This window comes from Amblyomma maculatum, chromosome 1 (genome assembly GCF_055883805.1).
Source record: "Amblyomma maculatum isolate TAMU_Amacu chromosome 1, ASM5588380v1, whole genome shotgun sequence".
NCBI lineage: Eukaryota > Metazoa > Arthropoda > Arachnida > Ixodida > Ixodidae > Amblyomma > Amblyomma maculatum.
In genome coordinates, this window is record NC_139344.1 from 352,188,008 (window position 1) to 352,200,020 (window position 12,013).

Here is a 12,013-nt window from a genome sequence, read left to right on the forward strand (position 1 = left end):
AACATAGCGCTTTAACAACAGTGGCAAGGTTGGGCCAGTAGAATGTCTTTCGTATTCTAGCAAGTGTGCGAGTATAGCCGAAGTAGCCAGAAGTTGGTTCATCGTGGCACGCGGAAAGGATTTCCTCTCGCAGAGCTGCGGGTACCACGAGGAGGTAGGTTCTCGAATCGGATCTAGCACTTAGGTATTGTGGCTGGCTGGCTGACCTAAATAATCGATCAGGGCTCGTAACTCTGGACCAGCACGCTGCTGATGAGACATATCTGAAGCATCAACAGCTCCGAGAAAACTGCCAGAGTCACCCGTGTGTGAAGAAGCGAGCTCGACGGGCGCACGAGAGAGCGCGTCAGCATCTTCATGCTTATGTCCGGACTTATAGACTATAGTGAGGTCAAACTCCTGTAGGCGAAGGCTCCATCGCGCCAGGCGGCCGCATGGGTCACGCAGGTTGGCCAGCCAACACAAGGAATGGTGGTCAGTGACCACTTTAAATGGGCGACCATAAAGGTAGGGGCGAAATTTTGCAGCAGCCCAAATAATGGCGAGGCATTCCTTCTCGGTAGTTGAATAGTTCATCTCGGCGCGGGATAAAGTACGGCTGGCATAAGCGACGACTCGTTCCACACCCTCTTGACGTTGCATGAGAACCGCCCCAAGGCCAATGTTACTGGCATCAGTGTGGATTTCTGTCTCACCGTGCTCATCGAAATGGGCTAGAATAGGCGGCGATTGGAGACGGCGACGCAACTCGGTAAATGCAGCTTCTTGCTCGTGACTCCAAACAAAAGGGGTGTCTCCCGGGGTGAGCCGAGTCAGCGGTTCAGCAAGATCAGCGAAGTTATCGATAAAACGGCGGTAATAACTGCACAAGCCGAGAAATCTGCGAACAGCTTTCTTGTCACGTGGAATCGGAAATTCCGCAACAGCAGTAAGCTTGTCAGGGTCGGGCTTCACGCCGGCAGCGCTTACGACATGACCGAGGAATTTAAGCTCTTGGTAGCCAAAGTGACATTTCTGTCACTGTCACACCACATCATCTAGGCAGACTAGGCAACACTGCCATTTAAGCCCGGCGAGGACAGTGTCCATCATCCGCTGAAATGTGGCCGGCGCGGAACAAAGTCCGAAAGGTAGAACTTTGAATTCGTAAAGTCCGTCGGGTGTGACAAAGGCCGTTTTTTCACGATCTCGCTCATCTACCTCAATCTGCCAGTAGCCACTTTTCAGATCGATTGACGAAAAGTACTTCGCACGCCGAAGGCGGTCGAGAGAGTCGTCAATCCGCGACAAGGGGTAAACATCCTTCTTGGTTACGGCGTTCAGCTTGCGGTAATCGACGCAAAAACGTAACGTGCCGTCTTTCTTTTTAACTAGAACGACTGGGGAGGACCATGGGCTATTTGAAGGCTGGATAACATCATCTTCGAGCATTTGTTTAACTTCTGACTTAATAACTTCGCGCTCGGTCGAAGAGACGCGGTAGGGGTGCTGGTGAATTGGGCACACATCATCGAACGTCACGATCTGGTGCTTGGCAATGGGAGTCTGATGCACTTTTGACGATGATGCAAAACACTCTCTGAATTCGAGTAACAATGAAAACAGCTGTTCACGCTGGCTCAACGATAGCTCTGAGCTAATATCGAGGTTGTCGAGGGATGTGGGCGGTGGCACGGTTTCTACAAGCACTCGGAGACTTCAGAAATGCGTTCCGCGAAAGCTACGGAAGTATTCCGAAAAAGGTGTCGATACTCGTGCGAAAAATTGGTAACAAGTACCTTGGACTGACCACAGTTAAGATGGATCAAACTGCGAGCCACGCAGACTCCCTGCGTCAACAGTAACGAGAGGTTAGTTTCGGCTATTGCATCACCATCGTGAAGTGCATTGCATTTGACATTAACGAAGGTGCTGGTTCGGGGTGGCAGCGTGACACTGTCCGCATAAACTCGAAGCACATTGAGTGGTCGCTGTGTACTGCTGAGGGCCACTGCTTTCTCAGTAGAAAACGAGACCTTAAAATCCCGGAGGTCAATAATTGCGCCATATTCACGAAGAAAATCTACGCCCAGAATTAGGTCACGTGAGCAGCTTTTCAGAACGAGGCAGCTTACCACAAATGTCGACTTTTGAATTTGAACCCTGGCCGTGCACATGCCTAGAGGAGTAACCAGATGACCACCCGCAGTGCGAACGTGCCAGCCCACGGAGTCAAAACCTTCTCGAGAATCGCGGCAAACTGGCTGCTCAAAATAGAATAATCAGCGCCAGAATCCAACAAAGCTCGAACATGGCGACCATCCAGTATTACTGGTATGTCCAACGACAGCTGCTCGCGAATATCAGGCTTCTGAGTGTTTGAGTGCTCTGCGTCGGTGTACGCGGTATGCTTCACCTGCAATTCGTCGTTGTTGCAGGCGCGTTGTTGCGGTGTCCGTTCCATCGGCAATTCGTCATCGTTGCGGGTGCGTTGTCGCGTCATCTGTTCCACCGGCAATTCGTCGTTGTTGCGGGTGCATTGTTGCGTCGTCTGTTTCACCGGCAATTCGTCGTTGTTTCGGGTGAATTGTTGCGTCGTCTGTTTCACCGGCAATTCGTCGTTGTTGCGGGTGCGTTGGTGTGTCGTCGGTTCCACCGGCAATTCGTCGTCGTTGCGGGTGCGTCGTGGTGGCGTCGAGGTAGCGTTATAATCGGCAACTGCGGACTTTTCCAATGTCGATTCGTAGTCTTTCCGTGTCCGCGTCGATGGGGGGTCTCCCGCGCAGCGATGTCCAGCGAGCCTACCCCCGAAGGTCGCTGGTTTCAGTTTTCCCGCTGGGGGCTGGGCAATCGGCCCTGCGCTGCCCATGAGGACCTCGCAGCAGATGGCGAAGGGCGAGCCCTGGGCGACGGTGATCGAGATTGCCGCTGACGAGATGGAACACCACGGCGCTGGTCATTGAGAAAATCTTCAACGGCTCGGGGCCGTTCGCCGTAGCGAGGCCGCGGAGAATTGGCGGAAAAACCTTCGAGGCCCAGTCGACGGTAGGGACAGCGCCGATAGACATGACCCGGTTCGCCGCAGTGAAAGCATAAAGGCCGTCGGTCGGGGGTACGCCACTCGTCTGCTTTCCGTCTAGACGGTCGGGAATCCGTTACGTACTGGATCACGGGGGCCGGTGTTATTGGTGCAGCTACGTTAGCAGGAATGAGGGTCGGCGACTGGGGTGGAGAGTATTGTAGCACCTCGGCGTATGTGGGACACTGACACTCAGGTGGCGTAAGAGGAGGAGCAGGGTGAGGTTCACCGCTTGGAAACGGAGGCCGGAGCGCTTGCTGCACTTCGTCGCGGACAACGCTCGCAATGGAGGTAGAAGCTGGTTGAGGTGCGCCATACAGCAGTCTGAGTTCGTCGCGCACAATCGAACGTACGAGCTCACGTAGCGCCGATGCGTCCATGCCATGCGATGGTAACTCGGCAGAGACGGAGGTGGCGCGGACGGTACGATTCTGTGCCGAAGCTCGCTGCTGAAGCACTTTTTCTATCGTGGATGTTTCCGCAAGGAATTCTGCGACAGTTTTCGGTGGGCTGCGCACCAGGCCAGCAAAAAGCTGCTCTTTAACGCCAAGCATGAGGTAGCGCAGCTTTTTGTCCTCGGACATTGTAGGGTCTGCCCGCTTGAAGAGGCGTGTCATGTCTTCGATATATGCCGCGACGGTTTCGTTAGGCATTTGAACCCGAGATTGGAGGGCGCGTTCGGCCCGTTCGCGGCGACCTGAGCTATCGTAAGTAGCCGCAAGATGACGCTTGAACTCACTCCAGGAAGACAGCTGGTCTTCATGGTTCTCGAACCATGTCCGAGCGCCACCTTCAAGGCTGAAGTAGACGTTGCGAAGCCAGGCGGCGTCATCCCAGAGGTTGAAGGTAGCTACCCTTTCGTAGTGCTGCAACCAGTCGTCTACGTCTTCATAGGTGTCCCCGTGAAAGGTCTTTGGGACGCGGGGGTTCTGAAACGTCACGTAAGTAGGGGCCGCTCCAGGCATTGCGACGACGTCGTGGCTGCCGGTAGTCATAGCCGATGGGGAAACCTCAGGTGGTAGGCCTCGTTGCCTGCGGCTGGTGCGGTGAACAGGCGTTTCCTCGAATATATGACCAGCACTCCTGCTTAGCGGAGGGGTACGGGACATCAGACCTGACCTCCACCAGATTTGTCACGGTATTGGCGACTAGGGCTAGGCTATCAGAGCCGGTGCAGGTGGAATTACACGGTCAAAGCTTTAGGTACGTCCTTCTAGTCCGGAGCCGATTCACTTCGTCCTTTTTCTCCGAGCGCCCCCTGACAATACGTTATAAGGTTACTCCCGATGTCCAATTGTCTAGCTATTTGAATTTCCTCCCGTTGTTCTGGGGTTTTAGCCCCTCTCTTGGCACGCTGGTTGGCATGTTCACGTGCTCGGCCAGCTCTGCACCATGTCACAACCTCGGGATCGGACGGAGTTTCTCGTAGCTTGAAACAATGGCGTACCGAGTATGTGCGCTCACTCGTCGCATTGCCGTCCATTGCGTGTCTGGCCAACCAGAGTAAGCGCTGCTGTTATCGTAACTGATGACTGTTATCGTAACTGATGACGTGCACAGCAGAGAAACGCATAGTCGAATGATGACGCCGATGGCGAATTCTAGTGGGAGCAGGTGCACTCGAGAGCACTTCGGAAGTGCTCTCAGACAAGCGGGCGCCCTCCATTGGGAGAGCAGGAGTATAATCACTGGCTTCCAATGGTAGAGGAGGAGGGCTTTTCGTCCGCTCAGAGCAGCCGAGCACACTCCCGGCTGCTCTCTCGTCTAAAGCGAGTGTAGAGGAAGTCTCATGGCATAAAGCGTCATATCCGCTGCTGGTATCGCGTCGCTGCTGACATCGAAAGGGCCAAAGGAGGCAGATCGCCGCGCTATGAGAACAAAGGCATACAAAACAAGCGGTTCTTCACGGAGCGTTGGCCTCTCCTCGGGTTGCATCTGCCGCCACTGCAGGCTGGCGGAGAATGCTGGGGAGAGAATTGTGCAGTGACGTGGTTGTGGTGCGCTGCTCTCGACACGCAGAGAGCGCTCCGTGCTTCGTGGGAGGACAGCACCCTCGCTCGACATGCTCCTGTACTGCTCTGCAATGCTCGGCGCCTCTGCTCTCGTCCCCCCAACCGAATGCTTCAGCGGCGATGCGGAATTCGCCGCACGGTCTCCTCGATTTGGCTGCACTTTCGGCGCGCAGTGTGACCTTATGCCACGCACGGCGACCTTGGCTTTACATGGCGTAGTGAAGCCTTCGCATCAAAGTACAGAGGCCAACGGTTTTGTCTTAGCAGCTGTACACATTAGCTCTCAAGTCTTGGAGGGCAGAGACTCTGATAGATTTGGAACACTGATGATGCATTAAGTACGCGCCACATGGACTTTCCGGCGCGTGCGCGATAAATTGGGAAGCAATATAAAGAGCTAACAGAAGGCTGCACGTGGGGCTAGCGCAAGCAGACATATAATATGGTGAGGTTACCAAAAAGTAATGGAAAATAATATGCCTCTGCCCGTACCACTAGGTATAACGGGCTAGTGAGCGTACGCCAAAGCCGCGCAGATGAGCGGCCGGTATTTGGTGCGCATTCATTGGCGCCAGTGACGATTGGTATATTTGGTCCGCCGTCGGTGCAGATTAGCAGGATTCAGGAAGTAACTGACCGCTGACCAAATCAGCTAAACTCCAACTATATGTAGCGTTAAAAATGAGAAATAATGTCTTCTCTGGGCGAAATTTGAGCCGAAATAAGCGATTTGCCAGGACCACAGAACTTTATCCTGGGGAGGCAACAGGTTGGCATGTGTTGTCGCAAATCGATACAAAAAAAAAAAAAGAAAAATTCCTAAATTGCGAGATATTATTCTAGTTCACTATAATTGCGAGCAAACACTCCTTAGAAATGTCTGTCCTTGGGCTTGGTCAATCATCACCGTCTTAGACAAAGCAATGTACATCACGAAAAAGGTTGCAACTGCGTGGGTGAATCTGTACGAACCAAACCATCTATCGTGGAACATAGTTTCATCCTTTTTCATGAGCGGTATATGTCGCTGTGTCTAAACCGACGAACCTAGGCTTTACCACACACTTATACTCAGTGGTCTTTCACGATAGGAAAACTTTTCAACACTTCTTATGACCGCGATGACCTCCAACTGGCGCAGAACCTGGTTCACCTTGAGTTTTTTCATCACGTTTAAACACATAAACTCATGCTGAATGGTCGGCAATATGCGTTCCACATCGTTCTGTTTCGCCAGCCGTCCAATGTTTAAAATCGCAATATTTGTTCACTACGCAAACCGCAATCTTTCTTCACTTCGGCGAAAATTCCCAGAGCTCATACCAAACTCCTCTCTGAAGCCTACTGTATTTACCGTCGGAAACGGGGCATCGTGTTGTATAAAAGTCGCTGCTTGTGGGCCACTTGTTAGAAAAGTGAATTTTCGCAACATACACTAAAGTCAGAATTTGCTTTCGATAGCTATAGCTCCCCTCCCCTCTCCGCATTTAGAGTAGAGGCAAGAGGGTGAGAGGCAATGGGGCGGCCTGTGTGGCGAGAGCAAAGGAATTTGCAAACGGGATAGGGCTTCCACGGGAAGAACTGGATACCTTGAGAGGAGGAGGTCTAGACAAGGACTGAATAATGCGCAACCTCAGGGCGGTACTGTAAGAAGCCTAAAAGTGAGCTGCCGTGCAAGCAGAAGCTTAGTTATGGCAAGAACGCAGGAATGCATCCCAAAGAACGGCAAGAATGCAAGGCGGGTGAGACGCTGCCCTTCTCACTCCTTGGACAGTGAAGCGGGCAGCAGCAGAAGAGGGAAATGTGGAAATGTCATGCGGAAAGTGGAAGGGGAGGGTACGGCTGTGTCCGTTGGCGTCGAGCGAAAAAAAAAATGCGGCGGTTTATCCCGGTTAAACCTAGTACCAGTATATCACAAGCCCTGTTTACACGGACCCAACTGCGGGGGTCGAGTTGAGTGTACTCGACACGACCGGATTTACATGAACCCGACCCGTGGCGATTGCGGCGGCGTCTCGAGTCGAGGCGAAGAATGTGCAGGCGGAAATCGGTTTTTCCCCCGCGCGTCTCTAGCGTTTTCCGTACTGTCCTACTCTGCCACAGCGCCCAGACTCAACTCTATCACGTTTAGAGTCTGGGCGCTGTGGCAACTCTATCACGTTTTAAAGATCCCCAGGTGGTCGAAATTACTCCGTAGCCCTCCACTACGGCCTCCCTTTCTCTCTATCCACTTTCACTCCCACCTTCATCCCTTCCCTTACGGCGCGGTTCAGGTGTCCACAGAGCAAGTGTGACAGATACTGCGCCTTTCCCTTCCTATGAACCAACCAACCTTTACACAGGTGGGGGTGTCCAGCTCTTGCAGGCTCTCCTTTCCAGGTAGCTCTACTGCAGCTGAGCTGGCGGGCCTCCACCTGGCAGCGGACTACCTGGAAACTGGTCAGCCCCCAGGCTTCTACACCATCCTGTGCGACTCGAGGCCGGCACTGCAGCTCCTGCGCAAGCCGTCCTGCTTCCAGCTATCAGCTTGCCACCTACGAGCGCGCCTCCAGTCCCTGGAGGATGCCGGCTTCGTCATCTCACTGCACTGGATCCCGAGCCATGCGGGCATCCAGGGCAACGATGAGGCCGACGCACTTGCCAAAGCGGCCCACTCAGACCAGGTAAGTATGACTAATCATGTATCTGCCTTTGACTTTTCCAGGCTCCCCCTCAAGAAGGCCGTGAGGGCCCTGCACCCCGATCGGCGGATCGCCGAGGGGAGGACATTCCACCGCCTGTCCGACAAGCTCGCCCGCAGGGAGCGAGCTCTCCTCCTACGCCTCCGCACCGGAGGTTCCTGGACGCCCACGGAGCTGTATGTCCGTGGCCGGGCCCCCTCCCCAGCATGCCCCTCCTGCGGAGATGCAGGAACGCTGGGGCACCTCCTCTGTGTGTGCCCGGCACACGCCTACCACCGTCGCAAGATGGAGGCAGGCTACCGGGCCCTCGGACTCCCTGCTGCCACCAAGGACCACCTGCTCTTCCCGGCCAGGAGCCCCCTGGCAGCCCACCGGCTCCTGCTGGCCTTCCTGGAGGAGTCCGGCCTGGCTGCACGACTGTAGCCCACCACCGGGCCTGCTCACCTGCTGGCCACAGCGCTGGTGACGGAGCCGAGGACGACGACGAGAGCGACTCCACGATGATGACCCCCCCTCCCCTCCCAACATCCCTTCTCCCCTTCCCCCCGGACACCAAGAGTGCCGCCGCGAATTAAGGCCGGCATAACCCGTGTCCGGTATCCCCCCCCCCCCCCCCCCCGAGAATAACCCAAAGATCCCAACCAACCAACCAACCAACCAACCAACCAACCAACCAACCAACCAACCAACCAACCAACCAACCAACCAACGTTTACATGCTTCCTGCAGCTGGGTCGAGTCGAGAAAACCAACCCCCTGCGCCGGAGTTGACTCGACTTCTCGACACGAACCGACAGCGTTTACATGAACCTTGTAACCGGTTTTTGAACCGATAATTCAAATCAACCTGCTGCTGTCGGGTCCATGTAAACATCACTACGCACACTGCACACATGAACAAACGGATTGTTTATGAAGTTTCAGTGGAACCGGTCTGTAGCAGACGAAAACAAAGCCAAGCGAAGTGTATGTTCTGTCACAGTCCATTGGTTCGGTCTCACAAGCAGGTGATTATGTCTGACGACGAGGTCGAAGCAGCGGCGGCGTCCACTGCTAATTTCTTCTGCTGTCTTTCACAGGCATACTTTCTTTGTTTCTTAGTCGAGCTTCTCGCTTTTAATCAATATCTTTTTCCTCTTCATTGCTTTCTGGCAAGCTATATTGGCAGGACGATCAGAATCAGCCTGGCGCCTGCACCAGTTGACGTACTCGCGCCGGCGCGCGCCTCAATCATGACTGGATTGAAGGACCAAGCACCGCCGAAGCAGCTGCTATACCCTCGCCTAGTCACGTGGTACGCAGTGGCGAGCTTCCCAGCAAGCGCAGCTGCGGCGCCTCTCCATAGCGTATCACGTCACGTGACGTCATGCACACATCTACACATGCATCCACACCCGCAACTGAAGGTGAAAGTCGTGCCAAACGACATCATTCAGACACATCTCCGTACATACCTCCGCATCCACGGCTGAAGGTCAAAGTCGAAACAATCATGACCTTGGGTGTTGCAGTGCGAAGAGTAGAGCATCCTCTTTAATATCACGAACATGCCTCTGGCATGTGCGAGTTGGCAAGTCACATATGGATTGTTGGCGCGGAAATAGCATATACTGCATGGAAGTGGTGTAGTCATGGTTCAGCGGCTTCAGCATCCACGTCAGTTGTGGGAGGTGGTCTGTTCGAAGCCCACTTCCTGACACCCACCGGTGACAAGCGTCCCCGTTCCAACGCCCGGCTTCCAGAGGGCGTGTATTTTGACTGAAGCAATTCTGGGCGTAAACTTTATCGAAAAAAACATCAGCCTGCAATGGTTGTTCGTGTACCGTGCTCACATAGTGAAGGCCAGTTCATATGTTGTACCAGAGTTGAGCGTGTAAGTTCATTGTCGGTAAGAATATATAGAGACATGTCTTTGGAAGCCAGGAATTTGAAAATTCGAGCAGCTCAACAAGGAGATTTAGTGCTGAACAGAATGTGAAGCGAGAGCTTTGGCTGTGGGTGACAGAGCGTTGCATAGTTAAATAAGTTAAATTGGTTCACAGGAAGGGAAAGGCACAGTAACTGTCACACTTGCTCTGTGGACACCCGAACCGCGCCGTAAGGGAAGGAAGGAAGGTGGGAATGAAAGTGGAAAGAGGAGCCGTAGTGGAGGGCTACGGAGTAATTTCGACCTGGGGATCTTTAACGTGCGCTGACATCGCACAGCACACGGACGCCACTTCGTTTCGCCTCCATCGAAACGCAGCCACCGCGGTCGGGTTCGAACCCGGGTACTCCGGCACAGTAGTCGGGCGTGCCTCGGCGGCCGCTTTTCGATGGAGGCGAAAAGCAAGGTGCCCGTGTGCTGTGCGATGTCAGTGCACGCTAAAGAACCCCAGGTGGTCGAAATTTCCGGAGTCCTCCACTACGGCGTCTCTCATAGCCTGAGTTGCTTTGGGACGTTAAACCCCACAAACCAAACCAAACCAAACTTACCACTGCACTTACCACTGCACTTACCACTGCTCACCGGCGTTTTATGCAGAATCCGCTTTCATGCCCGGCGCATGCCCTTTCCCCCCGTCACCACGCATGGTGACGCCATCTTTTGCATATGAAACTCTCGTGCTTATGATGGCAACCGTGGGAAAGAGAATGCATGGGATTTAGAATATAGGGGCACCTTACCTATTAGGGGAATGGAGGAGCGAGTGCGCATGCCCAGATTGATTACCGCACCCATCGCTATATTCATGGCAGCACTCAGTCCGCGCGTGGGCATTTTCACCCCACTATTGCCCTATCACCCTAACCGCTTGGGTCCGCCTATTTTAAAACTCTCTAATCTCTCTAATATATGCAAAATTACAGCCGCTTATGGGTACGAGTTGAAGATTAGGGCTTAATAATAGTAATAATAATTGGTTCAGAGGAAGGGAAAGGCGCCGTATCTGTCACACTTGTTGCTGTGGACACCTGAACCGCGCCGTAAGGGAAGGGAGGAAATGGGAGTGAAAGTGGAAAGAGAGAAAGAGGAGCCGTAGTGGAGGGCTTCGGAGTCATTTCGACCACTTGGGGATCTTTAACGTGCGCTGACATCGCATAGCACACGGACGCCTCTTCGTTTCGCCTCCATCGGATTAGCGCTTGCTGGTTTGTGAAATGGCTAACACAGGCCATGCCTGACTACCACTGCTCAAAGATAAATAGCCGAGTGTAGGAAATGCAGAGTATCTGTAACAATTTTTTCCGTAGACACCTGAATCGCGCCGTAAGGCAAGGGAGGAATGTGGAATAACAGGAGAAAGTGGTGCCGTAGTGGAGGCCTACGGAGCAATTTCGACCACCTGGGAATCTTTCATGTGCGCTAACATAGCCCAGCACACGGACGCCTCTCCGTGTTGTCTCCATTGAAACACAACCGGAGGCAGTCGGGCTAGAACTCGGGTACTTCGGCACAGTAGTCGCCCACATCCTGTTCCAATGCCCAGCTGATCTACAACCGCAGAATCTAGAGCACCTCACCACATGGAAGACTGGGAGACCTTTCTATACTTTGAGGACCCGGTCCGGTAGAAGATCGCCGCAGACTAAGCTGCCGGCGTCATGAACCGTTGGGACTTGCGCGTTTGAGTGTAGTGGGGCCGTGCGTTGGCCCAGGGGTATGCTTGCTCCGAACTATATTCTAGGCACTATATCCGAACTCCTCTTTTTTGATAAAGATTCTACTACTACTTGACCCCAGGTGCGGTGCGAGCTGCAGCTACGCTTCTTCGCACGTGTGGCACGCGGAGCCGGTGATGCTCGCTTCGTCTTTGCTACTGCCTCGCTTCTTTGACTTGGCACATCTGCTGCTACCCCGCCGGGGTGGCGCAGTGGTTACGACGCTCGACCACTGTTCCCAAAGACGCGGGATCGAATCCCGGCCTCAGCGGCAGCTTTTCGATGGGGGCGAAAAGCAAGGCGTCCGTGTGCTGTGCGATGTCAGCGCACGTTAAAGAACCCCAGGTGGTCGAAATTTCCGGAGTCCTCCACTTCGGCGTCTCTCATAGCCTGAGTTGCTTTGGGACGTTAAACCCCACAAACCAACCAACCAACATCTGCTGCTGCTTCTTCACACACCCGACAAACTTTATTCGTCCCAGTAGTAGCATTATAAAACATTTATTTGGAAAAATAGTTATGGGTTAAGGGTGACGTTGGTCGGGTATTCAGTCCGGGACTCCGTTGGCTGATGCCGCTTTCCGAGCTCTCGCGAGTAGGATCCACTGTGCCGCAAGGTC